Source organism: Mustela nigripes, chromosome 13, assembly GCF_022355385.1.
Source record: "Mustela nigripes isolate SB6536 chromosome 13, MUSNIG.SB6536, whole genome shotgun sequence".
Lineage (NCBI taxonomy): Eukaryota > Metazoa > Chordata > Mammalia > Carnivora > Mustelidae > Mustela > Mustela nigripes.
In genome coordinates, this window is record NC_081569.1 from 64,709,146 (window position 1) to 64,736,820 (window position 27,675).

Genomic DNA, 27,675 nt, shown 5'->3' on the forward strand with positions numbered 1-27,675 from the left:
ATATTGTTGCAAATGGCAAGATTTCATTCCTTTTTATGGCTGAGTAATATTCCATTACATATATATTCCATATACACACCCACATCTTCTTTATCCATTCATCTATTGATAAACACTTGGGTTGCTTCCCTAACCTGACTATTGTAAATAATGCCGCAATAAACATAGGGTTGCTTATATCCTTTCAAATTACTGTTTTTGTATTCTTTAGGTAAATACCCCATAGTGTAATTACTGGATTGTAGGGTAGTTCTATTTTTAATTTTTTTTAAAGATTTTTATTTATTTATTTGACAAACAGATTACAAGTAGGCAGAGAGGCAGATAGAGAGGGGAGGAAGCAGGCTCTCCAGTGAGCAGAAAGCCCGATGTGGGTCTTGATCCCAGGATCCTGAGATCATGACCCAAGCCGAAGGCAGAGGCTTTAACCCACTGAGCCACCCAGGTGCCCCTCTATTTTTAATTTTTTGAGGAACCCCTAAACTGTTTTCCACAGTGGCTACACCAGTTTGCATTCTCACCAATAGTGCATAAGGGTTATGGTGGTTTTTTTTGTTTGTTTGTTTGCTGTCAGTACGTTTTCCTGCAAACTTTCAGTATTTTGGCCTGAAAAATGATGGACTGTGATGTATAGGGCCCTGTTTGGGAGCCGAAGGGCACTGAGAGAGAAGAGGGGTGCGGCAAACAACCTGAGGTGTGTAAGAGGACGTTTGTACTTAAAACCTTTCTTCTTTTGGAAAATTTTTACTTTTAGGTAGAGGAGGTGTCTTTCTAGTGCCATGGATGTTCAGGACATATTGTTTTCAGATGTGAAATCAGGGAAGGAAGGGCACTAAGCTTAGACTTGCCTCAGAGAGCATAATAACATTGATCAGAGGTATAATTTATTTGCTCTGATCCATCTTCCGGATCCATTCTCCTCTCTTTTCTATACTGCATTGAGCCTTGGGAGGCAGACCTTTGTGGATTATATACCAAGGCTCCTAAACCCCAACTGGGTTTACTCAACGGGAGGCACCAACAGGAGATCAGAGGAAGAAGAAGAGAAAAATCAGTTCACCAAAGACTGCATCCCTGCCAACAGCTATGGCTTTCTCCAGTTCCGACAAAACCCTCCCTCCCCTACCAGTCTGTCTCTTCATGTTAGAAGTAGTAACAGCTCCATTCTGTTAAGTTTAATGGACCCTGGGTATATCACCAACCCCTGTTCATTATCTTAATTTACACTCATCCCTTTGTGAAAAAAAAAAAATTCTTATTTAACACTCTTCAATGACCTCATTTCATTCGGCCATCTATCTCTTGTCAGGGCCATGACAAATACATTACTATAATGATGTTTTAAATATGGATTCTGAATGAAGAGAAAATGGGGAGATATTTCTTTTCGTTGCTGGTGGAACTTTCTTGCATACTCAGCCCCAAACCAAACTTCAGCACTCTGTTGATTCCCAGACTTCTGCTTGGGGGGAGGTGTCTCAGTCTTCCAAAGAGTGATGTCATTCCTTTCGGCCTCACCAAATTACTCTCATTTCTCATTTTCCATTTTTTCTTATTGCAAAAGACACTTGGCTCATGACTTCCTTTCCCTTTTTATTGCATCCCACCTCATGCCCATTCTCTTTCTTGTCGCCTTTAAATACAACAATTAATCCTCAAACCCCATTAAGCACAGCAATTTCTTCCAGGCCAGGAGTATTTCTACAATTGCAAATAATCATCTGAGGGTACTAGATTTATTAAAGCGTTTGGAAATACCACTATGGCTGTAAATGTCTCTTGTATTTCCAGAATATAGAAATGCTACCAGCAAATCTGGCAGGGAATAGTCTATTACCAATCCAAACACTAGCACTTTCACATCTGTTATGCTTAAAAATTTTAAACTAATGTATTCATTCCAGAAACAGCAGAACAAAAAGATATCCAGCTAGGAGATCTATTTTCATATCAATATTTAAAATGCTTTCAATATTTACCATTTCACACTTACTAAATCTCCCATGACTTTTTGCTTTCAGGAAATCCATCAATTACAAACCAAAGCAAACATCTAAAAGGACCTGTAAAATGCAATATATATTGGCAGGCAGGGAGTCCAAAGCTCACTACAGAATGCAATTAGCAAAATTCCTCCAAATTCATGAAAATGAATAAATCGTGTCACCATCTTGAAAATCCATATTTATTATTACTCCAAAGAGAGAGTCAATTAGAATCTAATTTCAAAATCTTGCCTCCAGGGAAAAGTATTCTATAAAGTGATAAAAATGAATACTAAATTCACACTAAAAAAAACACAAATTTTAAAAAAACAAATAAACATATTGAGATTATTAACTTCACTAATAAAATTATAGAAAATAAAAGTGGGCATTTTTTAAATAGCAGAAATATTTTAAAAAATAATACTTGTGACTTCTGTGGGAAAATAATACTGTATTACAGTTAAAAGCATGATCCTTGAAATCACATTGTCTGGATTTGAGTCCCTACTTCAGTTTTAATTGAGTATCTTCAGACATTTAACTGAATCTGTTTGTACCTCAGTTTTTTAGTCTGTAAAATGGGGATAATTATCATATGCATTATAGAGATATTGAGAAGATTAAAAAATATAACATCTGTAAAGTAGAACAGGACCTGCCACATGCTAAGGCTTTAGTAATTATCAGTAACTATTATTACAGCTATGATGAATGATGATGACCCCTGGTAAGGGTAGCAAATTGGGTGTTGAACACTTCCCTATATAGTAATGAGACTGTAAACTGGCATAAACTTTCTAGAGGGAAGTTTACCTGTATAGCATACAGAGCTATAAAAAGTTATTTCCTTTGATACAGTAAAATCATTTCTAAGCATTTATCCTAAAGAAATTATCACAGAGGCAAAGATTTCTTTCCAAGGATGTTCATTTTAGCACTATTTATAGATAATCATTAGACATGATGTCTGAAAATGGCAATATAATAATCATTCAGTGGGATGTTATGGAATAAATAAATAGTACTTATGAATATCACATAATATGTGAAAAAGCAGAATATAAGAAGCTCATGTGGTTCGACTTTGTTTACTCTAAACCGTAACTTTTATTAATTATATATGCATATAATTATATAGATAAAATTTCATTTATATATGAAAATTTAAAAATTCACCAAACTTATTGACTTTAAATGGTATTATTACAGGTGATTTTGTTGACTATGTATTTGTGTTTGCTAATAAGGCTTTTATTGGTGAGAATTAATTAGTTTAAAAAAAAGCTGCTAAAGTCTCCTTAAGTGTCTTTTTTGTGATTAACAGATGTTCAAGCTAGAATAGTCTTTGGTAGTCTCCTACTCATCTTTCTTTCCCTGACAGTTGCATGCTCAATTAGATGCATTTACAACTTCATGCACAATTGATAACCTTTTGTCATAACTGTGACTTTAATTATCTGGTCAGCAACCTTGACACCAATTTAGTAGCCAAACATAAACATAACTCATCTCAATATTCAAGCTACTTAATAACTAACATTTACCTATAAATTGTTGAGGATATACTATATACCTGAAATTATTTTGCATGCATTATTTACTTTAATCTTTACAATTATCTTGGGAGTTAGGAACTATATTTTTCTCATATGGAAGAAGAAGGATTCAAGTGTGAAGAGTAGAATTTGATGCCCAGTCTGTCTGACTCAGTGACTACACTTTAACTCCTGTATATGCTGCCTCTCATCAGTGCCTTAGGCATAACTGTCTTCTTTGTTGTCATTACTGGGAAGACAGACAAGACAAGATCTATTCTAAAGTATAATCTAAGATTTATTGATGTCTGGAAAGTTAGAATAAAATAACCTGGAATTTAACAGTTCTGGCCAATACACAAATTTGACACCACTAAAATGAAATTAGTTATAGACATTTTATTTAAGACAATAAACTTACAAAAAAAAGCAAAAGATTAATTGAATATAGGAAATGTTTGACAAATCACAGTTATTTTTCACAAGAAAAAATCTTTAAAAAGAATCTGTTTTGTATGGAGAGATTAATTTTTTAACAATGGAAATGGTTCTTGTTTCGTCTTCAAGGTGATGATTTTGGTGGATGGAGGGATTTTTTTCTCCTTGTTTTGTAATAATGGTTCTCTATGATACTTTCTGCTTATTTTCAGGCTATTTCTAATGTGGGTCCTGGTTACCTAACTAGACAATTAAGGCAGGAGAAATTATTTATTTTTCATATGTAAATATTGAACTAAAGTAGAAATATTCTGTTCCTGGCTCTACCACTAATTTGCTATGATTTCCCACCCAGAGAGTGTAAAGATTAGGTATCACTTCTTCATCTGTGTAATAAAAGTGTACTTTATAACCTCAAACATGCCTTTTAACTATCTCATGCTATGATTCTGGGAAGGCCTAGAACCTTGTTAGGTATACAATATAAATGTTTATAGAACAAGTACATATCTTTCAGTTACCTCCTAATTCTATCTATTCTTCAAGGCCTAGCAGAAACCTCACTTCCTCATGACGATTCCCTTGAGTACTCAAACTTCCTGAACTAAAAAATAGTCAGTACAGGAATTATATGTTATCTTTAAACACTGCTTAAAAATTTCATAAAAGAAAGTCCTTGTTTTGAAGTAAGTTATAAATCAACTTGACAGAAACAGGTTTTTGACCTATAATATTATACATTCCTTGGGTTCAATCACAGCACTGGCCTCATAATGGATGCTTAGCAAATTTTGTTAAATGCAGAGTAAGTTTGAATCAGCAACTAAATTCCTAATTTTCAGTCAGGACATTCCTTTTATCAGAGTGAGGTTCTGCAGACTATAGTCCAGGTCTTCTCTGTGTCTGATGCTGTTTGACCATCATCATCATCATCACAACCATCACCACCATCTTTATGATCAAGAAGCATTTATTCAGTCCTTCTGGAATGAATGGCAGCAGCTCAAGATCTATCTTCAGGTGAGTGAGAAACAGCTGGCTATAATTCCCTATATAATAACCTTTCATATTTCTTTTTTTTTAAAGATTTTGCTTATTCATTTGACAGAGATCACAAGTAGGCAGAGAGGCAGGCAGAGAGAGAGAGAGAGGAAAAAGCAGACTCCCTGCTGAGCAGAGAGCCCAATGCAGGGCTTGATCCCAGGACCCTGGGATCATGACCCAAGCCTAAGGCAGAGGCTTTAACCCACTGAGCCACCCAGGCACCTGAGCCTTTCATATTTCTAGAGCCAAGATCATTAGCTTTAAAAGAGCCTCAAATATTGAGGTTGGTTGCTGCAAAAGAAGGAATAAGAGGAATGGCAGAGAACATGTTAGGGACGGGGAGAAACTGTGTGTATTATCAGCTTGCTACACAAGTCTCCTCACTCAGTATAATGCAGCAGGCAAGTGCAGGAGAAGATCAGCTGTCAGTCTCTTGGTGCACATCATTTGTCATGGGTTTTCTTATGTCTGCAAAGGCAGGGACATCCCTGTTACCATGAAGAGCTTGTCACGAGACCAGTAGTATGTATGCATACCGAGTACAATTTTGTGCTTGTCTCTTAATGTATTTGAGAATGGTCGTATTTCAGGATTGCAATTTCCCCAATGCTCTTGACAGTGGAAATTAAAATCAAATTCCCAAATATAGATCTAAAGAAGATAGATGGTTTTTCACATTCTCTAAAGATGTAGGGAGTAAATTTAAAATATTCTTTTGGCAAGTCATTGTTTACAATTAAAACCCACCTAATATCCTTAGTATTTCCCTAGAACAGGATCAAGTTTTGATTAATTAGATAAAGAAAAATATGCATGTGATTTCCATATTGAACTCCATGCTTCTAGGATTCATCATTTTGTGTCATTACTCACACATCTATTCACAAAGAGGTAGTTGTTTCTGGAAGATGGAATTGGAAAAGTGAAGATCAGTTTGAAAGAAAATCTAAATTTTGTTACTACCCTCCTCTGAATAGAAGTGAAACCACATACCTGAGCTTCCAAAATTGCCTGTAATTATTCTAGTATTTTTGGTCAAAGCCTGAGTTATGTATTTCTTGACTGAATTTTATTTTTTGTTCTTTCTAAGTCTCCTTTTCATTTGTTTCAAGAGCATATATATATCTCTCTCTATCTTTGCAATCCTTCTTGATTTTCTCTTTTTAGCCCAAGGAATTCAATTAAATTCATCTGGCAGATGGAAAGCTGAGGCCCATAAGGGCAGTAACAGATACTAAAAATAATGAGGATAAAAAAAAAAAATACCCTGGTTTTGGTTCAGGGGGATTTAATAGATATTTAGTATCAGAGATATTTAATACCAGAGATTCTTATTAATTTTTTTTTCTTACTTGTCATTCCTCTTCTTTTTCTAATTCCCTTTGCTCAGGCACTGGAAAATATTTTTTGACCAGAATGCTGAAGCTAAAGCAAGTAGCCATCCTCCAGTAACCACTCACTACTCCTACAGTCAGAATCGGTGTCACTGAACAGTGGTCATGAGGGCCAGATATTTATGGGAAAATTCTAATTTCAGAGAGTTTCTCTTGTCTCTCATAAACGTATAAGTGCAATTTACAGCATAGAGCATGTGTGCTGATTCAGGGATTAGAAGACTAAGATTACTCCTCATGGTGACTATTAGTCAACTGATTAGTCAATATGTATATTTGTGTGTGTGTATATATACATATTATGCATATATGTATGTTTAAAAATATATATATTTTATACATATTTAAAATGTTATATGTATTTTAAATAAATTTAAAATATGTGTATGTATATGCATACATGTATGTATACATGCATGTTTAAGATAAACTATATGTATGTGCAAATATACAAACATACAGTTGATTCTCATTTTCATTAGTTCCATTCTATGGAGTTGTCACAATCACTGAGTTAGCAAACACTGAATCATTGCTCCCGGGGGCAAATACAGAGTTAGGTTCGTGTAAGCCTCTTGTCACAACAGTCTTGTCAACTGATCAATACAAAGCCCTGTTTTATGTATATTTCTGTTTAAAGATACCTTATTTAATATATGTTGCCAAATCCTTGACATTAAACTCATGACCAACAACAACACTATAACTCATGTTTGAATGAAGCTTATCTAACACATGTAATTCTCTGTAAGACACATCACAGCCTTCCTGCACTTAGTAACACTAGACAGCACTCCAGCACTACACTTGGGGGGTCATTCGAAACAGCAAAATCAACAAAAAGCACAAAAAATTTTTTTAAAATGTGACATTTAATGGACCATGAAAAAGACACTTGTTTACAATATGAGAACTGAAACAAAAAGACAGTGTGTGACCTTGTTTGACTTCAGCTGAAGCATAAAACCCCTCAAGTATTGACTTTATGGTTACAAATACAGTCTAGCAAGTGGGCAAATTTACAATACAGAATCCACAAATAATGAGAATAGATTGTGTGTGTGTATACCTGTCTTATCTAATTGCAGAGGAGAAATTTGCAAAAATTAACAAATCTAAAAAGACTAAATTGGCAATATTAGCAAATTCTTGGGCAGTCCTAAAATGAGTGGAGATTCAGCCTGGACATTTACCTCCTATGTCTCTATTTACCATTGCTGGATAAAGGCACTGATCCTTAGAAGGGAAAAACTGGGACTTTCAGTTCCCCAAAAAATAAATTTATAATCTTCCCATGAGGTTTTGTTGCTCACTCATTCATGGAAGTTCTAGCCTTGTGATTCCCAAAGAGAGAGAGATCTGAAGGTCTCCACATACCTCCACCTTTCTGGCTTCTGTGTCTTCTTGACATTTAGTACACTGTCTACCTATTACATGTCAGAGATGCACCACTGTTACATGTACAACATTGCTTATACTTAAGAACTTTCATTTAAAAAGGGGAAACAAGTTTAAAGCCAGTTAAAAGCCAGTCAAGTGTCACTACCACCCACAGATGATGTTAGTGTTAACTTAGATAGCAGGTAGGTCTAACCAAGAAGTTGAATTTGACGAGAAATTTTCAGAACTTCATATGCATATTAATAGAATAGCTTCTATGCTTGTATATGTGCCCATCTCCTCCATTTAGCTGTTATTTTAAGAGCAGCAGAGGCGTTTTACTGATTTTTGTAGGCTTCATGGATATCACAGGGACTGATACTGAATGGACAGATCTCAACAAAATATATTTTGTACTGAAATATCATTGCTTTCAAGAATCTTCTATTTCACTGATTTTTATTTTATTTTATTTTTTCAATTGAAAAACTTTCCTACCCTTTTTGGGTAATTTTAGCTTCACCAATTTGAAAGGCTAGAAAGTTGATTCTGGTTTTTCTAACTTATTTCTTTAAATTTTCTTATTAAAACAGAATAAGATGTTTATTGTAAGAAAATCAGAAGATAGACAAACATGAGGAAAATGAAACTCACCAATCATTCTTCTTCTTGGTTAAAACTCTTAATACGTCAGTACATATATTTTTTCATTGATTACAATTAGAGTAAAATTTACTTTCTCCATCCTCTACTCTATGCTGAGGACTAGAGAGTCTCTGTTACTTTGGGGAATGAGGCATATCCCTCTGTTTGTAACATGGTTTAAAGCATTTCCTGCTAAGATTTTTATTGAAATATATTCTAAACAGTGTTCTTTGTTTATAGATATAAGAGCTACACAAGAAGGCAAAAATAAATATGCAGGTCATTGGAGACAGCCAAAGGCTACAAAAGCAATTGTATAGACATTTCAAGTAAAGCTTGAAGAAGGCTTGGTGAGAGGAATTTCCTGTCCTTGGAAAGGAAGGTAAGATTTCTCAAGTTTACTTTTGAGATATTATGGAACTAACTAACTCCTTTTATCTGGTGTCATACTGCCAAGGCCAGGCTTAATACAGGTGCTATGCTTAATTATCCATCAAATATTGTGATTTCTGTTCTCAATGCCATACATACTGATTTCTTTTGAATGAAAACTAGAAGGGAACTCAGATCACACTTGGAAAGGATAATTTCCCTGGTAATAAAAATGATTTGATCAATTATATAATTAAAATAATGTCAATAACAATAGCTAGCAGAACAGATAAACCCTGAAATTCAGGTAGGAAATAAGTGATATTCATCAAGGCAAGTATTTGGTCCTTGAAATCTACAGATACACAAGTAACAATGGCTTCCAGTAGAGCCTTCATGATAGTTTTTAAACATCTTTATAGGGGTGCCTGGGTGGCTCAGTGGATTAAAGCCTCTGCCTTCAGCTTGGGTCATGATCCCAGGGTCCTGGGATCGAGCCCCACATCGGGCTCTCTGCTCAGCAGGGAGCCTGCTTCCTCCTCTCTCTCTCTGCCTGCCTCTCTGCCTACTTGTGATCTCTGTCTGTCAGATAAATAAATAAAATATTTAAAAAAAAATCTTTGTAGAGGTACTGATATTTAAAAAACTGAACATGTTTAAAGTGTATAATGTGATAACTTTTTACATATACTTATACCTGTGAAACCATCACATTAGTCAAGATAAAAAACATCTCCAATCACTTCCTAATGCCCCCTGTGATGCCTCCCTCCCCTGGCTTCATGCCCACACTCATCTTGAGGCAAATACTAATTTGTTTTCTTTCACTACAGAGCATTTGGATATCCTAGAATTCATACAAATGGGACCATATGTAGGCACTTTTCCCTCTGGCTTCCTCATTCAGAATATTTAGAAATACATCCATGTGTTTGTATGTAGCAATAGCTTATTCTTTATATTGAAAGATATTATCCCATTTTAGGAATACATCACAATTTGCTTATCCATTCACATGATGACAGACACTTGGGTCCTTTTAATTTTTGGTTATTACAAATAAAGCTGTTATGAAAATTTGAATTCCAGGCATTTGTAGACATATACTTTCATTCCTCTTAGAGAAATACCTAGGAGTGGGTATGATTAGGTTATATAGTTATATAGTTATATAATGATTAGGTTATATAGTAGATATATATTTTCTCCTAGTCTGTGACCTGTGTTTTCATTCTGTTTCTTTGAAGAGCATAAGTTCTTAATTTTGATGAAGTTCAATTTATTAAATCTGTTATAGGTTGGGATGCCTGGGTGGCTTAGTTGGTTAACTGTCTGCCTTAGGCTTAGGTCATGACCCCAGGGTCCTGGGACTGAGTCCCGCATTGGGCTCCCTGCTCAGGGGAGCCTGCTTCTCCTTCTGTGTGCCCCACCCCTGCCTGTGCTCGCTCTCTCTCTCTGACAAATAAATAAATCTTTAAAAAAAAATAAATTTGTTATAGACTGCTTTTGGTATTGTATATAAGAAATCTTTGCCTAATACAAGGTCACAAAGATCTTCTCTTATGTTTTACTTCTACATGTTCTATAGTTTTGCTTTTATATTTTGATCTATAATACATTTTTAGCTCATTTTGTATATGGTGCAAAATATGGATTCAAGTTAAATATTCTGCATTCGGACATCTAATTGTTTGATGGTAATTTATTGAAATGACTATTGAAAAATTTTCAATCTAAGGATATTGTTCTGTAGTTTCTCCCCTTTTTTTTAATTTTTTATTTTTTATAAACACATATTTTTATCCCCAGGGGTACAGGTCTGTGAATCACCAGGTTTACAGACTTCACAGCACTCACCAAAGCACATACCCTCCACAATGTCCATAATCCCACCCCCTTCTCCCTCTCCCCTTTTTTATTGCCTTTATTTGGTTGATATCATGATAATTATGGTCTCACACAATGGGTTTGGAAGTAATCCCTTCTTTTCTATATTTCTCAAAAGTTTTTGAAGGATTTGTTTTAATTCTCCTTTAAGTGTTTGCTAGAATTCATTCATGAAGGGCTTCTGAGCTAAGCACTTTTGTGGGACATTTTCTAAACTACTAATTCAAATTTTTATTTATTATATATATTCTGATTTTCTTTTATTCCTAAGTCTATATCAGTTGTTTGTGTCTTTCTAGAATTTTAAAAAATTTTTCCCTAATTAATCTAATTTATTGTCATATAATATAAATCTTTTCTTATAATGTTTTTTATTTCTGTAAGGTTGGAAGTAATGTCCTCTCTTTTACATCTCATGTTAGTAATTTGTGTCTTCTGTCTTTTTCCTGGTCAGTCCAGCTAAAGATGTTCCAATTTTGTTGATCTTTTTAAAGAACTGACTTTTGGATTCACTGACTTTCTCTAACTTTTTTCTGTATTTCATTTATTTACTGGTTCCTTTAGAAATAAATCCACTATTTCTTATTGCAAATAGTGTTTCTCCTATTTTCTGGAAAGATATATTTTTATCTTCTCCTAGACCCCAAGAACTATGCTAGGCTATGTGAATACAATGGTAAGCAAAACCAGATGCTGCTCCCAATCTGTGGATCTTGTATTCTAGATAGAGGATAATCATATTATCAGACCAGAAGATGCATAGTTAAAACCAATAACAGTTATTAAAACAGCAACATAATTCTAAGACAAGATATCAAAAAACTACCTGACTTAGAAAGAGAACAAAGATTATATCCTGGTGGAGCTATAGGGAGGAAGAAGTTAATCAAGATTAGAGCTGAACAGGTGGAGTAAGAAGTTATGAACAAAAGATGCAGTGTCTGCAAAAGCTTTACATGTGTATGACACTAGAGAGAGGAAAATGTGAATAGAATAGAATACAGGAAAGAGAGGGAAAGAAACAATGTAGTGCTTCCGACAACATATTGTGTCTACTACACTGTTGGCTGCTTAACAGACTGGTTATCAGGCTTAGGATTCATGAGAGAGAGAAAAAATTGTTGAGGATGTCTTCTTATTTTGGCTTGTAAAATTGGATGAATGGTGGTACATATAGTTCATTGGATTAGGTGCTCCTAAAATGTTTGAGATCACAAGTTCAGCCCTGATATGGTGAATTTCAGCTGCCTTCAAAAAGAAATACAGTCAACTGTGTATAATAATCATAATAATAGCAGGTTTATGGTATGGCCAAGAATATTACTGAAATAATGCATGATAAGGAATTGGGGAAAAAAAAAAAAAAGAGTAGATCAGAGATCAGCAGAAATTAAGGAGTCAGTGGATTCCCTTTTAGCCAATCTGGAGCCAACACAGAATCCTTGCAAATCCAGGAATATGATTCTTTATACAATGCAAGCTTATGATGTGCCGTGGCTTAACCTCATAAAAATGTTATCAGCATGCTTGAACTCCAGAAAATTGTGCTTGTTCTTGGTCACTAAATCATGACCAAGCTGTTTCTCTTAAGGTGCCAAGGATATTCTCAGTGATATCCAATCCCAGGAGATCTGTGCTTTGTAAGCCCAATAAAGCTAAATCCAATAAACCTATTCACAATTAAGATACTTTTTCATATTCATTAGACTTTCACTTTAATTAAATGCTTATTTCTCTGTGTGTTTTTTTTTTAGGAAATGTGGAAGTTGGAGTTATAAATCTAAATCTAAAATAACAAACCTTTTTTTAGGCATACCTATTGGCAAAAATTATTACTAAGGTAGCTTCAATATTAATAATAACTATTAACAAATAGCCCTGGCCAACATAAACTCGGAGGACACCTCTATACTTTCAGCATCAGTGGCCCATCATTACTGAGATAGCTAGAAAAATGTTTGGGGACAGGTGGGGAAAGAGATAAACTGGACCCTTGGGCAGAATGGCACTGAAAGGAAAAATATGCAGTTTTGTGATGTACTATTCTTGGAATTTTCTTAGGTTCACCAAATCAATGTGAGGAAGAAGATTCCTCGCCTTACATTACTGTGTAATCAAAGTTATTTACTTGCACATTTGGGGGATTATAAACGATTCTGACCTTTGCTAAACTATTATGCACAGAATGGAAAACTGTCCCTTTAAAACTTGCCTCTTGATGTTAATAAATTAGGGATCTCTCACAGTTCCTTGCCAGACTCCATTTGTTGTAATATTGAATTGAAGTTTCCAGGTGAAATGAACAGCTGCCAAGCTAGCCTTTCAAGAAGCTGCCTTTGGGAACACAATACTTTATTCTCCGTGTTGTGCCATTCTATGCTGAGTATTAGTTAAAATAATGAGAGGTCTGACTAAGGGATCTATTTCGAGGTCTATTTTCTCCTTAGCTGGAGAAGTACCTTCAGACCATTCCATCCATCTGTTCTTCCTCAGGGTACCAGAAGTCAGTCAGTTGGCTGGAACTAAAGTCTTTCACCTGTTTTTTGTTTTTTTTTAAACTAAACTTATAAACTGAATTTAGTGTCTAATATGTTTATCTAAAACTAAGGTTTTGGCTTTCCTGGAATCACATCTTCTTTCACTGGTTAAGAATCTTTCACATTTGTTTTGAGTTTAAAAGTTTGCCAGTTTCCTATGCCCACTAATCAAGGGCAGTTAGTTTTTTTTTGTTGTTGTTGTTGTTTTTTTTTAACCCCTTCAAAGTTCAGCCCCTGTTTTATGACAGAACAAAATTTACCCTTAATCTAGTTCTATTTCTTGCTGGCAGATCATAATTTCCTCTTAAAAGGTTTTTGGGGAAAGATGGAATAATCTTTAAAAGTTGGCTTGGACATCAAATGGCTTTCATTAAGCAACAGTTTGAGTTGAGTACAAATGAACTGAAAACATATTTCAAATAATAGAAGAAAAATGTCTTTGGAAAACCACATATTGGGTCTTTCCAACAGCAAAACAATTTAAAATTTGTTTTGGTGCTTGGCAAAAACAAACATGTATGAGTTTTTTGGGAAGAAATGGAAGAAATCCAGTTTTCTGGAAGGAAGATGTTAAATTATCTCTTTTCATGAAGTAGTATAACCTGTTCATACTTTTCTTATCTCCTGGACTAGTGATAGAGAAGACTATGGTAACTAACATCCCTACATATAGAAGAATTATCCTAATTAACTGCAGTGCAATTTATTTTTTAAAAATAAGTTTCCTGGAATGTAATGCAAGACTGGAGGGAATGCAATAATACTAGAATTCTGGACACTACAACAGGCACTGGTGTGGGGGCTAATTTTGTCAGGATCCACATTCAGAATTATTCCCAGATACTATTTAATGCATTCTATATTCCTCCCAGTAGCTGGAAATGATATTTACCTTTGCTCATTAGGTTCTCTCTCATAGCTTATGGATTATAAACTGGAAGAGCCCTTAGAGGTCCCTCTACCATGATTGTAATTTGATCTCAGACAATAGGTCAGCTTCCTCAAGAGGTCCTTTCCTGACTCTCTTCATCAAAAACCCACAAGGTTTTTACTTATGGAACCTGTTTATTTTCCTTGCTAATCTTTATTACCTTTCATTAAAAAAAAACTATTTATGCTCATCTGATGTCTACTATCCCATTAAACCATTAGCTGTGGCTAGGCTATATCCCTCCTATTCCCAAAATAATATCTTCACAGCCTCACCTCTGATTTCAGCCACTCATCTCATAATGATGACAAACTTCCTGTCTTCAGGGGTCTTTCATTTTACAGCAGTAAACTTTTCTTCTGCTGTGGTCCTTGTAGGACCCACTCACCTAGCAGACATTTGCAATCTGGAATGAAAGGTGTTAAGGTCTCCAGAACAACTTTCATCCAGTGGGTTTCAGAGCTGATGGTGAAATGCTTTAGTTTATCCTCAGGTGGACTACGCTGAACTACTGGATTCATTCCTATATAGAATTCTAGACTTACTATTGGTTCTAGTAAATACTATATAATTGTGAATGAACATTCACCTCGATGAAAGTGTTCATAAGTACACTGGGAAGATCTGATTTTTCTTCTGGGGTTTGTAGAAAGCTGGTTGTATTGTTAAATTTTGAGTCCTTGGACATAATGTCAAAATTGTTTACTTTGCACTGAACCAGGGGTTCTTTCGACCTTTGTGGAGTGATCAGCTGATCTTCATACCACATTATCGCCTTTTACTGGACTGTCTCCAGATTCATGCTTTGAATTCTTTTTTTCTGACATCAGAGCTAGTTCTTGGTTCTTGCTCCCAGGGCGGGGTCATGGAGAAACAAGAATATTCCCCGTGTTCTGGAGTTTCATTCATCCACTACCTCTTTCCCACTGAGGTCTGACAAGAACACCAGAGTCTTCAGGACTCATTTGTTTCATAATCCTTTTCTAAAGGATATTTAGTTTTTCTCAAAATTTCATAACAAGCTAGCATCTAGGTTTATACATAGCTTTCAAATTGTTGTGTCTCCAGAGCTTGGGAATTCAAACAGCTGACTTTTGAGATTTCTATTCCAGGACCTAAATTGCTTAGAGATTTTCAAAACCAATTCTATCCTTTGAATTATGACCAGAAGCAGAAGAGTAATCGAAGTGCCTGGCATTAGAACTTAAGGGTCACTAGCTGCAGCCAAGCAGCTCAGAGTTCTGAGGAAAACCAATGACCCTCTAGTGGTCCCTGGAGCAGAACTCTGCAGAGTGGACCTAATGGGAAGCCATTTGAATTTGAAGTTCAAATTCAGTCTCCATGTCAAACTCAGAAGGAAAAACAATTCACTAAGGCACATACATCATAATAAGCATTGGAGATTACAAGTATTTTTTCAAAAAGTTAAATTCTTTTTCCTTGTCAGGCTATTATTAATATACTGCCTAATCCTTTATAGTACAAAAGAGTGAGCAATTCCATTTAAAATGTAATGAAGTGGATATTGGTCTGTACACCTATACACAAACAGCACGACAGAAGAAAGAGAAATTAAGAAGTCAGTCCCATTTACAATTGCACCCAAAACCACAAGACACCTAGAAATAAGCCTAACCAAAGAGGCAAAGAATCTCTACTCAGAAAACTATAAAATACTCAGAAAAGAAATTGAGGAAGACACAAAGAAATGTAAAAATGTTCCATGCTCATGGATAGGAAGAACAAATATTGTAAAAATGCCTATGCTACCTAAAGCAATCTACAAATTTAATGCAATCCCAATCAAAATACCATCAACTTTTTCAAGGAAATGGAACAAATAATTCTAAAATTTATATTGAACCAAAAAGACCCCAAATAGAGGAATGCAGAAAAAGAAAACCGAAGCTGGTGGCATCACAGTTCCAGACTTCAAGCTCTATCACAAAGCTGTAATCATCAAGACAGTATGGTACTTGCACAAAAACAGACACATAGATCAAAGGAACAAAATAGAGAGCACAGAAATGGACCCTCAACTCTATAGTCAATTAATCTTTGACAAAGCAGGAAAGAATGTCCAATGGAAAAAAGACAGTCTCTTCAACAAATGGTGTTGGGAAAATTGGAAAGCCACATGCAGAAGAATGAAACTGGACCATTTTCTTACACCACACGCAAAAATAGACTCAAAATGGATGAAAGACCTCAATGTGAGACAGGAATCCATCAAAATCCTTGAGGAGAACACAGGCAGCAATGTCTTCGACCTCAGCCACAGCAAATTCTTCCTAGAAACATCATCAAAGTCAAGGGAAGCAAAGGCAAAAATGAAGTATTGGTTTTTCATCAAGATAAAAATCTTTTGCACAGTAAAGGAAACAGTGAACAAAACCAAAAGACAAATGACAGAAGGGGAGAAGATATTTGCAAGTGTCATATCAGATAAAGGGCTAGTATCCAAAATGTATAAAGAAGTTATCAAACCCAAACAACAAATAATCCAATCAAGAAATGGGCAGAGATTTGCGACAATGTGGATGGAACTAGAGAGTATTATGTTTAGTGAAATAAGTCTATTGGAGAAAGACAACTATCATATGATTTCCCTGATATGAGGAAGTGGAGATGCAATGTGGGGGGGTTGGGGGTAGGAAAAGAATAAATGAAACAGGATGGGATCGGGAGGGAGACAAACCATAAGAGACTCTTAATGTCGCAAAACAAACTGAGGGGGAGGGGAGTAGGGAGAGGGTGGAGGGGTTATGGACCTTGGGGAGGGTATGTGCTATGGTGAGTGCTGTGAGTTGTGTAAACCTAGTGATTCACATACCTGTACCCCTGGTGCTAATAATATGTTATACGTTTATAAAAAAAAATAAAAAAAATTTTAAAAATATGGGAAGAGGACATGAACAGATATTTCTGCAAAGAAGACATCCAAGTGGCCAAGAGACACATGAAAACGTGCTCAGCATCACTCAGTATCAGGGAAATACAAATCAAAACCACAGTGAGATACCACCTCACACCAGTCAGAATGGCTAAAATTAACCAGTCAGGAAACAAAAGATGTTGGTGAGGATGTGGGGAAAGAGGAGCTCTCCCACAGTGCTGGTGGGAATGCAAGCTGGTGCAGCCATTCTAGAAAACAATATGGAGTTTCCTTAAAAAGTTGAAAATAGAGCTATCCTAGGACCCAGCATTCCCACTACTCAGTATTTATCCTAAAGATACAAATGTAGTGATCTGAAGGGCATGTGCACCTGAATGTTTATAGCAGCAACCGTGTCCACAATAGCCAAACTATTGAAAGATCCTAGATGTCCATCAACAGATGAATAGATAAAGAAGATGTGATATATATATCACATATATATATATCACATATATATATATGTGATATATATATATATATATCACATCTTCTTTTATCTATGCAGCCATCAAAAGAAATGGAATCTTGCCATTTGCAACAATGTAGATGGAACTAGAGGGTATTATGCTGAGCAAAGTAAGCCAATCAGAGGAAGATAATTATCATATGATCTGTGATATGAGGAATTTGAGAGGCAGGGCAGGGGTTTGTGGGAGGTAGGGAAGGAAAAAATGAAACAAATGAAACAAGATGGGACCGGAGAGGGAGACAAATCATGAGACTCTTAATCTCAGGAAACAAACTGAGGGTTGCTGGGGTTGGTGGGGAGGGATATTTGGCTGGGTGATGGACACTGGAGTGGGTATGTGAAATGGTGAGTGCTGTGAATTGTGTAAGACTGATGATTCACAGACCTGTACCCCTGAAGCAAATAATACATTGTATGTTAGCAAAATTTTTAAAAAATGTAATGAATGGCTATTATCCCTATTTTATTGATGAGAAAACGGAGACTCTGAATGATTAAATATTTGCTCAAATCAGAAAGCTAGAAGGTGGTAGAGGTGGCATTCAACCCCAAAACTAACTTTGAAAGCCTCCCATGTAGCATCCTTTGCTTAAAAAGCCAAAGGCATGGGGAGTTAGAGAGGAGAAGGGAGTTGGGGGAAATTGGAAGGGGAGGTGAACCATGAGAAACTATGGACTCTGAAAAACAATCTGAGGGCTTTGAAGTGGTGGGGCGGTGGGAGGTTGGGGGAACCAGGTGGTGGGTATGGATTGCATGGAGCACTGGGTGTGGTGCAAAAATAATGACTACTGTTACGCTGAAAATAAATACAAAATAAATTAAAAAAAATAAAAATAAAAAGCCAAAAACAAAACAAAAGGTTTTGTTCAAATGGATAAATTTTATTTTTACCTTGAAAAGTAAAAAAATTCCTCATGAGGAATATCATATATCTTCCAGGCTACCAATTTAATGTCATATTAGAAAGCAAAAAAAAAAAAAAAAAAAAAAAAAAAAAATTCCCTACTGGAAAGTCATACATTTCTCTTTGTATCACATACCTAAAAAGTCTAGCACAGACATCTACAAGTGGAATTAGGGAAAAACTTTTCATTACTATCATTTTATTTCTTTAGCTGTGGTTATTCTCATCAACTTGGTGGTAAAGTTTTACTTTCAATTGCTAAGCACCAAAATAGTAACATAGGATCATGGTGAGATGAGTAGATATAGTCCTGGAATGTGTATAAATCCCATTCTTTGATTTTCTCATATAAGGGAAGCAATTTCTACTACTAGTGAAAAAGGATGACATGTAGATGGTAACCACAATGAGTTTTTATTTCTATTTCCCATTCTCCCTTCAAAATTTTATTTAGAGTGCTATATTCCTTCCCTGCCCCTCAATGAAAACTGGGGCGTGCTCATGACTTCTCTGTTCCCATTCAGATTTAAAAAAAAAAAAGAATAGTCAGTTTTAGTCATAAAAAGTCATAATTCAGAAATACAATATCCAAAATTAATATCCAGTCCCACATAAGCACTAAAATTCTAAGCTTGTTGGCAGATCTCTAACTTAATCTATTTCAGGTTGGGGTAAAGGGTGGAGAAATGGGTGAAGGTAGTCAAAAGGTACAGACTTCTAGTTACAAGATGAATTAATTCTGGGGGTGGGATGCACAGTGTGGTCCCAATAGTTACCATACCAAATATATATTATATATTTGAAAACCGCAAACGGAATAGATCTTAAAAGTTCTTAACACAAGAAAACAAGATTTGTAATTATGTGAGGTGATGGATGGTTAACTAAACTTAGTGTGATTATCATTTTGAAATATATAAATATATCAAGTCATTATGTTGTATACATCTTAAACTAATACAGTACATTAGCATATTGTATAACATATTATACGAGTAATTAGTATATTTATGTGAGTAAATATATCTCAGTAAAACTAGGAAAACAGCTGATATGGTTCCCTTAAAATTAAAAAGAATAACTACAGTATATCTGGAGTGTGTGTTGTGGAAATAAAGAACACACACACACACACACACACACCTCTGATTTAATTTACTTCAGGCAGAGAGCCTGCTTGGGGAGGGTTGTGAGGTTCTTCTATTCTTGGCTTTCTTCATGCTCAAATTCTCCATTTTCCTACCTCGGCAAGGGTTGTGGTAGATGAGTCTTTAGACCAGTTCTTAGGTGTTTCACTTGTTAGCAATCTGGGCCTGACAGATGGCTTAAGTTAGTGATCCTGAGTGCACCTGTCTAATGATGAAAGCTAGATCTTTCTCTTGTGGGTGATTTTGTTGGCCCTTCAAAGGTTCCCTGCTTGCCACTCTTTCCTACAGTTGTCATGATCAGCTAGCAGTATCTAGCTCCCAGATGGTCTCTTCTAACTCTAACCCAGTCCCTGCGCATCCAGCACCATCCTCCTAGGCTTTCTCCAGAGGTCCCTGTGCCCCTCCAGAAGACAGACTGGTCAGGACCAGAAGACTCTGTATTTACTCTCTCAACCAAAGGCCCAGAGCTGCTCAGTGAAGAACAGCCCTACAACACTTGGAGTTTCCGGACCATCTGAGTGCAGTAGCACAAAAGAGAGTCTATCGTCAAGGATGTCAGTCTGCCCTACTATCGCCTTCTGGATTTCTAGGGACCTGATTATACTCCAATTATAGTCCGCTTGACCTTCTTCAGGCAGGAGTCAGCTTGCTACCCTGTTTCTGGACTGTGGGGAATATATTTCAAAACTTTCTGAGTGACTTCCTTATGAAGGATGTTCTCTAAAACTTACAAATAAGGCAAAAAAGATTACCATGTGTCTTTTCAAATTAATATCAGAATATTATCTGACTAACCTGTCCAGAGGTCATCTGTCACTCTAAAAATGTAACATTTTTGATTTACTATTTACCAATAATTAAGTCTCAGACTCTGGGAAGTTAGATATTAACTAAATTAATTTATATATTTTTTTGGTCAGTAGAGATGCAAATGATTTTTTGGTAGAGAAAATGTTTCCTATGGTTATAATTTTTTTGTCCTATAGGATGTTATACAATTTTCTGTCTAACTTTGAAAACATATCTGGTGGGATTTTTTTTTTAGTGAATATATATGTATAATATATGTTTTATATGTATATGTATATTATGTGTTATGTTTTGTATATACTATTACATGTTACACATATATTTATATAATTTACATATTTTGTTATATATACATACACATATATAATACACACCCAACATACATATCAACATACTGAATATATTCAGTAAGTTGATTATATATGTATTATATGTTGATATATATGTGTATATATACATATACACACATACATATATACATACATATACATATATGATATATGTTGATATATATAGCATATATATCTCTATATAATCATATATATCATATACAATCAATATATACTGATTATATATGTATATATATTTTGTCACTGGGCTGTTTACTTATTAATGAGTTAAATAAATTGTTGACCCAGACTCACAGTTTATTTGTATGAGAGTTAATTTTTTCAAAATTGTATTTTGATATTCCTGAAACTCCCTCTCTAAGCTTGAAATTAGAAGTTGTTGCCTTGCTTCTCATCTCTTGGAAGAAGGATGGTGAGATCTCAGCAAAGCAACAGCTCTTTGTAAAGAACTGTGTTCACCAATCTCTTTTGCAAAAGCCTCTCTTCACACTCTGGCCCCTTACCATATTCATTAAGGAGATGAAAAGATTTGGGATTCTGGGAAAATGTTTTGTATCATTATGTTTGAAAACTGGCGTATGGAAGATTTTTCTCTCCATTATGTTTGACTCCATGATAAACTATCATACCGACAATTCATTCAACCTGAGACACAAAGTCATCCTCTAACATCTTGTTTTACTACTATCAAAATAAAAGAATAAACTGACTGAACCAACAAAAGTAAGAGTGATTACTTTTTTGACTTTTGACTCATTTGTAGGAAACCAAATTCTCAGACTTTGAACACCTTTTTATTTAATAAATCCTTTTTATTCTCAATGTGGATTTACTTGGCAATATTCTTTGAACCTCATATTTTCAAAGTATTTATGTCTAAAAAGTTCTGAAAGAGGTCACTTTCAATTGGTCTGGCTTCTATCATCGGTGAAGCTGAGAGTTCTTTGCTATTTACGTAGAGCAGCTACAAAGCAGTTGCTGAGCAGGGGCACAGAGGACAGGCAGTGAGCTCATCTCAAATGTTGTCTTCTTATAAATGTAACATGATCATTCGGTTTTAAAGTGACTTTGAAGACCATTAGACTTCCTATGTAAAACCTATATTCCAAAAAACCTTCCAAAATAATTTATAAGTGATTTAGTAGTGAATTATTTATCTGATTATGGTTATTATCCTTTACCTTGTTTTAATATCATTATGGAAATGGGCTTCCGTAACATAAAAGGTTCTGTGATATGTGTCTGTCTGTATATAACCTGAAAGTCTGAGGACAAAATAAATGTAAGACATTTCATTTAACATTGCCTTGAACACGTGGAAATATTAGCAATTACTGATTAAATACGACTGACAAGAAATTCCAGGCTGGCATTTTCTTTGCTCATTGCATTTCATTTTCAGATGATTAAAACTTTGGAAAATTATGATGTCAGCATAGGCAAGCCCAAAGAAGTGGCAATCTTTAGTTAAAGGCGTAAGATGATGTCACCTCAACAATTAGGGGATTTCTACTGGGTTTTAGATTTTTTGAAAAGCAAAAATATTTGTTCATTGCAAACATTGGGATCCAAAGTTGACTGATTATCATTATAGTGCTGTTCTGGGAAAATACTAAATACAAAATGGTCCACCATTTTCCATTTTATATTCAGGCCCTGTAATCTTCGAAATGCTTGAAATGCAAGTTGCAAAATGCAAGTTTAAAAGAGAATTCATTGTGCCAGAATTGACAGAGGGCAGCAGAAAACTTACAAGCTGTCCTCTAGTCGATTCAAAAAGTAATTAATTGCAGCTGCTGTTTTGCAGCAAGCTGGGGAAATGTCACCAAATACAGAAAACTCCAAAAAGAATGACAAGGCCTTCCTGTAATTTTCCCAGACTAAACAGAAATGAGTTGAATGCATTGTGACTGCTGTAGGTAATGAGACTTTGTAAGATTATTATAAATAGGGTGCATAATTAGCATTCTACAGTTCAGTAAGCATTTTGTGTTGTTTTTGTGAATTTGGAGTAGGCCCCAATGGCTTGACAAAACATTCACTTTCTCTAAACCAGGCAAGCATCTTGGCTTCTGACACTGCTTCCAAATACACTGACTGTCAATTACTTGTGAAGATAAATTTAGAAAAGAATCAAAACATTAACTGCAGGAAGAATTAACAGCAAGTTAGTGGCTACCATGTGTCAGCAATGTGCTATTCACTCTACAAACCACACATCCCATATATTATCTTATTTAATCTGCATAAGGCAACTATTGCTCTTCTCTTTCATGGATGAGAAACTTAGGTCTAAAGAGGTAAACTTAACCAATATTCATAGATAACGAACTATCTGAACCCGGGTCTATATAATCTGAAATCCCTGATTCTCTGAAGTATATCATCTTATTTTCCACAGATTCTGCCACATATGGAAATTTATACTGTGGATTTTTTCCTTTGAGCAGCTCTCTGGAGTGATGTTTGCTATGCTTTTTAGTGAAAAATGTTGCAGAAGGGCAAAGGCATTCACTATGGAGAGGCTGGTAAAGGCAGGCATCACAAAGGAAAAACAAAATCATATTGAAATTGTTACTGGAGGAGTGTCAGGCACCATCGATCATTCTGTACTTATATTTGTAAAAGTGAACTCATAAATATCCAAAAGTTTTCATTTATTTTTGGTAACGGTTAAAAAAGAGAAAGACCAAAAATAATACGACTATCTTTGATTTTTAAAATGAAAAGTAGGGGCGCCTGGGTGGCTCAGTGGGTTAAAGCCTCTGCCTTCGGCTCGGGTCATGATCCTGGGGTCCTGGGATCGAGCCCTGCATCGGGCTTTCTGCTCAGCAGGGAGCCTGCTTCCCCCCCCTCCCTCTCTGCTTGCCTCTCCACCTACTTGTGATCTCTGTCTGTCAAATAAATAAATAAATAAATAGATAAAATCTTTAAAAAAATAAAATAAAATGTAAGTAAGGCATTATCAGCTTAGAAGAACCCAGTAGAAAGGAAGAAATACATATCTCTCTGTATCAAGAAAAACAAGCTATACTTTAGCTCTCAAATGTATCCCGTCCAAAGACATCTTGAAAACTATACTATGGGGGCGCCTGGGTGGCTCAGTGGGTTAAGGCCTCTGCCTTCGGCTCAGGTCATGATCCCGGGGTCCTGGGATCGAGTCCCGCATCGGGCTCTCTGCTAGGCAGGGAGCCTGCTTCCTCCTCTCTCTCTGCCTGCCTCTCTGCCTACTTGTGATCTCTGCCTGTCAAATAAATAAATAGAATCTTTAAAAAAAAAAAAAAAAAGAAAGAAAGAAAGAAAACTATACTATGAACTCAGGATCTGGGTAATCAGAGACTTTTGGGAAAGGAAATACAGGGAAAGAGAGTAAGCCAGGTTTCTGAGGAGCCCCTTACCATGCATTAGTTAGGACATGGTCTAAAATAATGTAACCCAAAGACCCAAGGCATAAGGGCTTAAGAATTACAGAAAGTTACTTCTCTTTCATATAATGGTTAAAAATAAATCCATAACCACTAGGGAAGCTCTTCCATCCTCAGGATATACCTTCATTTCTGGATGCCTGGCAACTGCTATCAGATATGTATGGGCCAGTCAGCAGGAAAAAAGAGAGGGCCAAGGAGAGAGCAGACCTGCTCATTTATGAGTTAAGATCCAAAAGTGGCACACTTACCCACTGCTGCTTAGAACTTAGTCATTTGGCCACAAGAGCTCTGGAAAATGGACTCCTGTGTTAATTGGCCACATCCTCAGCTTAGACTTTGAAAGGAGATTATGAATACTGGTGGACAATTACTAATATCTGCCATGTTCAGCCAGGGAAGGAAGGAATGTAGGCGGCTGAGCCCCAGGAAACATCATGGTCCAAAGATTGAATTGAGTATTTCCTTCTGTCTTCTCAAATTCTCTCCCCATTTCAAGATACCTCTTTGCCCTATCTCTGCTGTAATGTAAAGTAGAGGAAAGAAATATAGTTGTTAAACGTGAAAGGTAGGGTTTTGGGGCTGAAATCCCATCATTCATTATTCCGCCTTTCTCAGGTTGATAGTATTTTTTAAAAATTGCTAAATGAAAAATAAAGGGCCAAAATTATTTATTGTCAGACAAACATATTACACAAATGAAAGTAGGGCTTTTCTAGATTTCTTTATTTTTTTTTTTTCTTCAGGAATCTTTAGCATGAAAGCCAAAGTGTACTGTCCTACACCTTTCCATTTTTGGGGTCTATGGAGTCAACTCTGAATCTTTTTATCCTAGAAGTCATATGGATTAAGAATAAAAAAGTATGCTTCACACATACCTTTCCTCCCCCAATCTGAGATGGAATGGAAAGTAGGAAGAGGCTGGTGGACCATGTCCAATGTGTGTCTACCTCATGACTTCCAGACACAGAAGAGAGAATGCTGCATTTGGGCGAAAGAACTGGAAGCAGAAGTCTGCTTATGGTTGGGGGCTTTCATGTTATGTTCACTACTTAGCTCTGACCAGTCACTTCAGCGTCTCCTCCTTTTGGGGAGGTAGTTAGCAATGGGTAGAGGCAGAAAGGAGTGGTAAAGGCAGAATTTTCCTCCTCTTTCGGTTGACGTATGAAAAAGAAAATAAGAAAATAACACACTAGTTACTGTAGAAGAATGTACAGCAAAATAAACCATACATCCACTGGTTAATTGGTCCCTTTCCTCTGAAGTAGAAATTCAAAGAGAAGTGTTTAAAACTGAAAGACTTCAGGATGACAATAAAAAAGCCCAGCTGTATGGTTCTATATGTAGAAAAAATCTAAAGGAAACAAGACACAAAGATACAAATACACACCCATACCTCTTCTGTTCTTTGACATAGGAGAAAACATGTTATATAAAACTGGTATGTTAAGAACTTCTGGTCTGGGTGAGTTGCTTTTTTAATAGCATGAAGAACTCCCGACTGTCAGTTATCAGAGTGGCCATGTTCCACATTCAAGAGAGGCTGTTGCTCCAACTAAGTGTCCATGACCTACTGGAGTGTACTGTACCGTAGAGACCCTCACAGGAGCCTGAGTCTTTTCTTACTTACATCTCAGTACTCAGATGGCTGCTTGCTGAAATTGAAGGGAAGTTAAACTTGAGCTTTTAACTAGGCAGGGGCTTGTAGTTTTTGATTAGTCTATGAAACAAAACCCTAAATTCAGTGTATGTGATTATAAGCCTCATTTTCCCATTACTAAAATGGAAATACTAACAGATATTGAAATCATTGGGTAATTATGAAGATGAACTAGCTTTATGAACACCAGGCATTTAACACGATGTCTAATATGATGCAAAAATGCAATATATTATTAAAATTGTTGTTACAGATTTGATTTGCTATATAATATGATAGGTTCTGGGGACAGAAGAACAATTAGCATATGTTTTTGCTTCAATGGGTATACAGCCTAATAGAAAGAGACAGATATGGCATTTTGAAGAGACAGAGGAATGGGGGTGGGGAGCTTGTCTGATTAAGGGACCCTGAACCAATAAGCAGCAGAGTTTTAGAAGCCAGTATGGCTTCTAAATGGGTTTTTGCCCATTGGCAGACTTTGGAGGGAGGCCAGCACACAGGGTAAGGGGAATCCTGGTTTTTGTCTGTTTGACATGTTCCTGTTCTGATAGTGCACAGGTCTTGGCCTGTCAGAAACAGAAAGATCAGGAATCTGATGATGCCTATGAAGATTATGGAAAGAGATTTGGGCCCTCCAGCTAAGAAAATTTGGTCATCTTCCTGAAAAGCTAAAAATAAGAGGTAATCTGGAAAGAATTCACAGGAAGATAGTGAGGACTCCGAAGAAAAAGATGTGAAGACCAAGAAGGATGATTCTCACTCAGCAGAGGCCAGTAAAGATGAAAAAGAAGATCATAAAAATGTGTACCAGCAACAGCAGGCAGCTTCTAAAGCAGCTTCCAATCAGAGAGAGATGCTCATGGAATATGAGGGCAGTAAAGAAAAAGAGAAAGATTCTGGCAGTGATGGAAGATTTCCTATTAGATGATGATGATAGTGACTTTGGCAGTTCAAAAGAAGAAAAGCAAAAACATGGTTAAGTCTAAACCTGAAAGAAAAGAAAAGAAAATGCCCAAACCCAGGCTAAAGGCTACAGTGAGGCCAAACCCCATGAAAAGCAAAGGGAAGGGTTGGCCTACAGCTTCAAAGACATCAAAGGAAAAGACTCCTCCCCAAGAAGAAGGGGAGGAACCAGAGAGCCCTCCAGAAAAGAAGCCTTCTTGCAAGATGAAAACCATACCTTAAAACAAGGTCACATAACACCATTCCCTGCCCTGCGTCCAAGGTATGTTTTATTTTTTTGTTTGTCTTTTTAATTTCATCACTTATTATCTCAAAGAGACCTGGAGCCAGTGATTCTTTTATCCTGTGACAGTCTTTTAGGAACTTAAAAAAAAAAAAAAAAAAAAAAAAGGCAACACCCATAAAATCATTCTTGATTTCCTATTTCATTAAATTATTCTTGATTTCCTATTTCATTCTCTCATGGTTCATGTTTTTAAATACATATATATTTATTGTTTCTTGGATAAAATGTAACCAAGGCTAAAGAAAAAGAAAGAGAAAAAGAAAAAAAGAACCCTAGAATTTAAATAGCAGGATTTAAATTTAAATAGCAGGATTTATACACCAGAGTAAATTTCTTCTTAACTGACAATGTTTAGGTTTCAAGCAAATAAAGTATCAATGTGAATCTCAAAAAAACAGTGAGAGAGAGATATGAAAAGAAATTTGCACAATAGAGTAATACTTGTTCTGTAATAGATGTAATCAAAGACTATGTGTTATAGAGGGGACACATGTTTTACCTAATTTAATTCGAAAGGAAAAAGAGAAAATTTTGAAACTGTGTTTAACTCTCTAAATCCCCATGTATT

The 27,675-nt window shown here is 35.8% G+C and overlaps 2 pseudogenes; one reads left to right on the forward strand and one right to left on the reverse strand.

Moving 5' to 3' along the window:
* LOC131999364 (elongation factor 1-alpha 1-like) overlaps positions 1 to 14,672 on the reverse strand; it is a 116,482-nt pseudogene extending 101,810 nt beyond the window's left edge.
* A 7,768-nt stretch (positions 14,673 to 22,440) lies between these two features.
* On the forward strand, positions 22,441 to 27,043 carry LOC131999365 (nuclear ubiquitous casein and cyclin-dependent kinase substrate 1-like; annotated as a pseudogene).
* Positions 27,044 to 27,675: the final 632 nt, after the last annotated feature.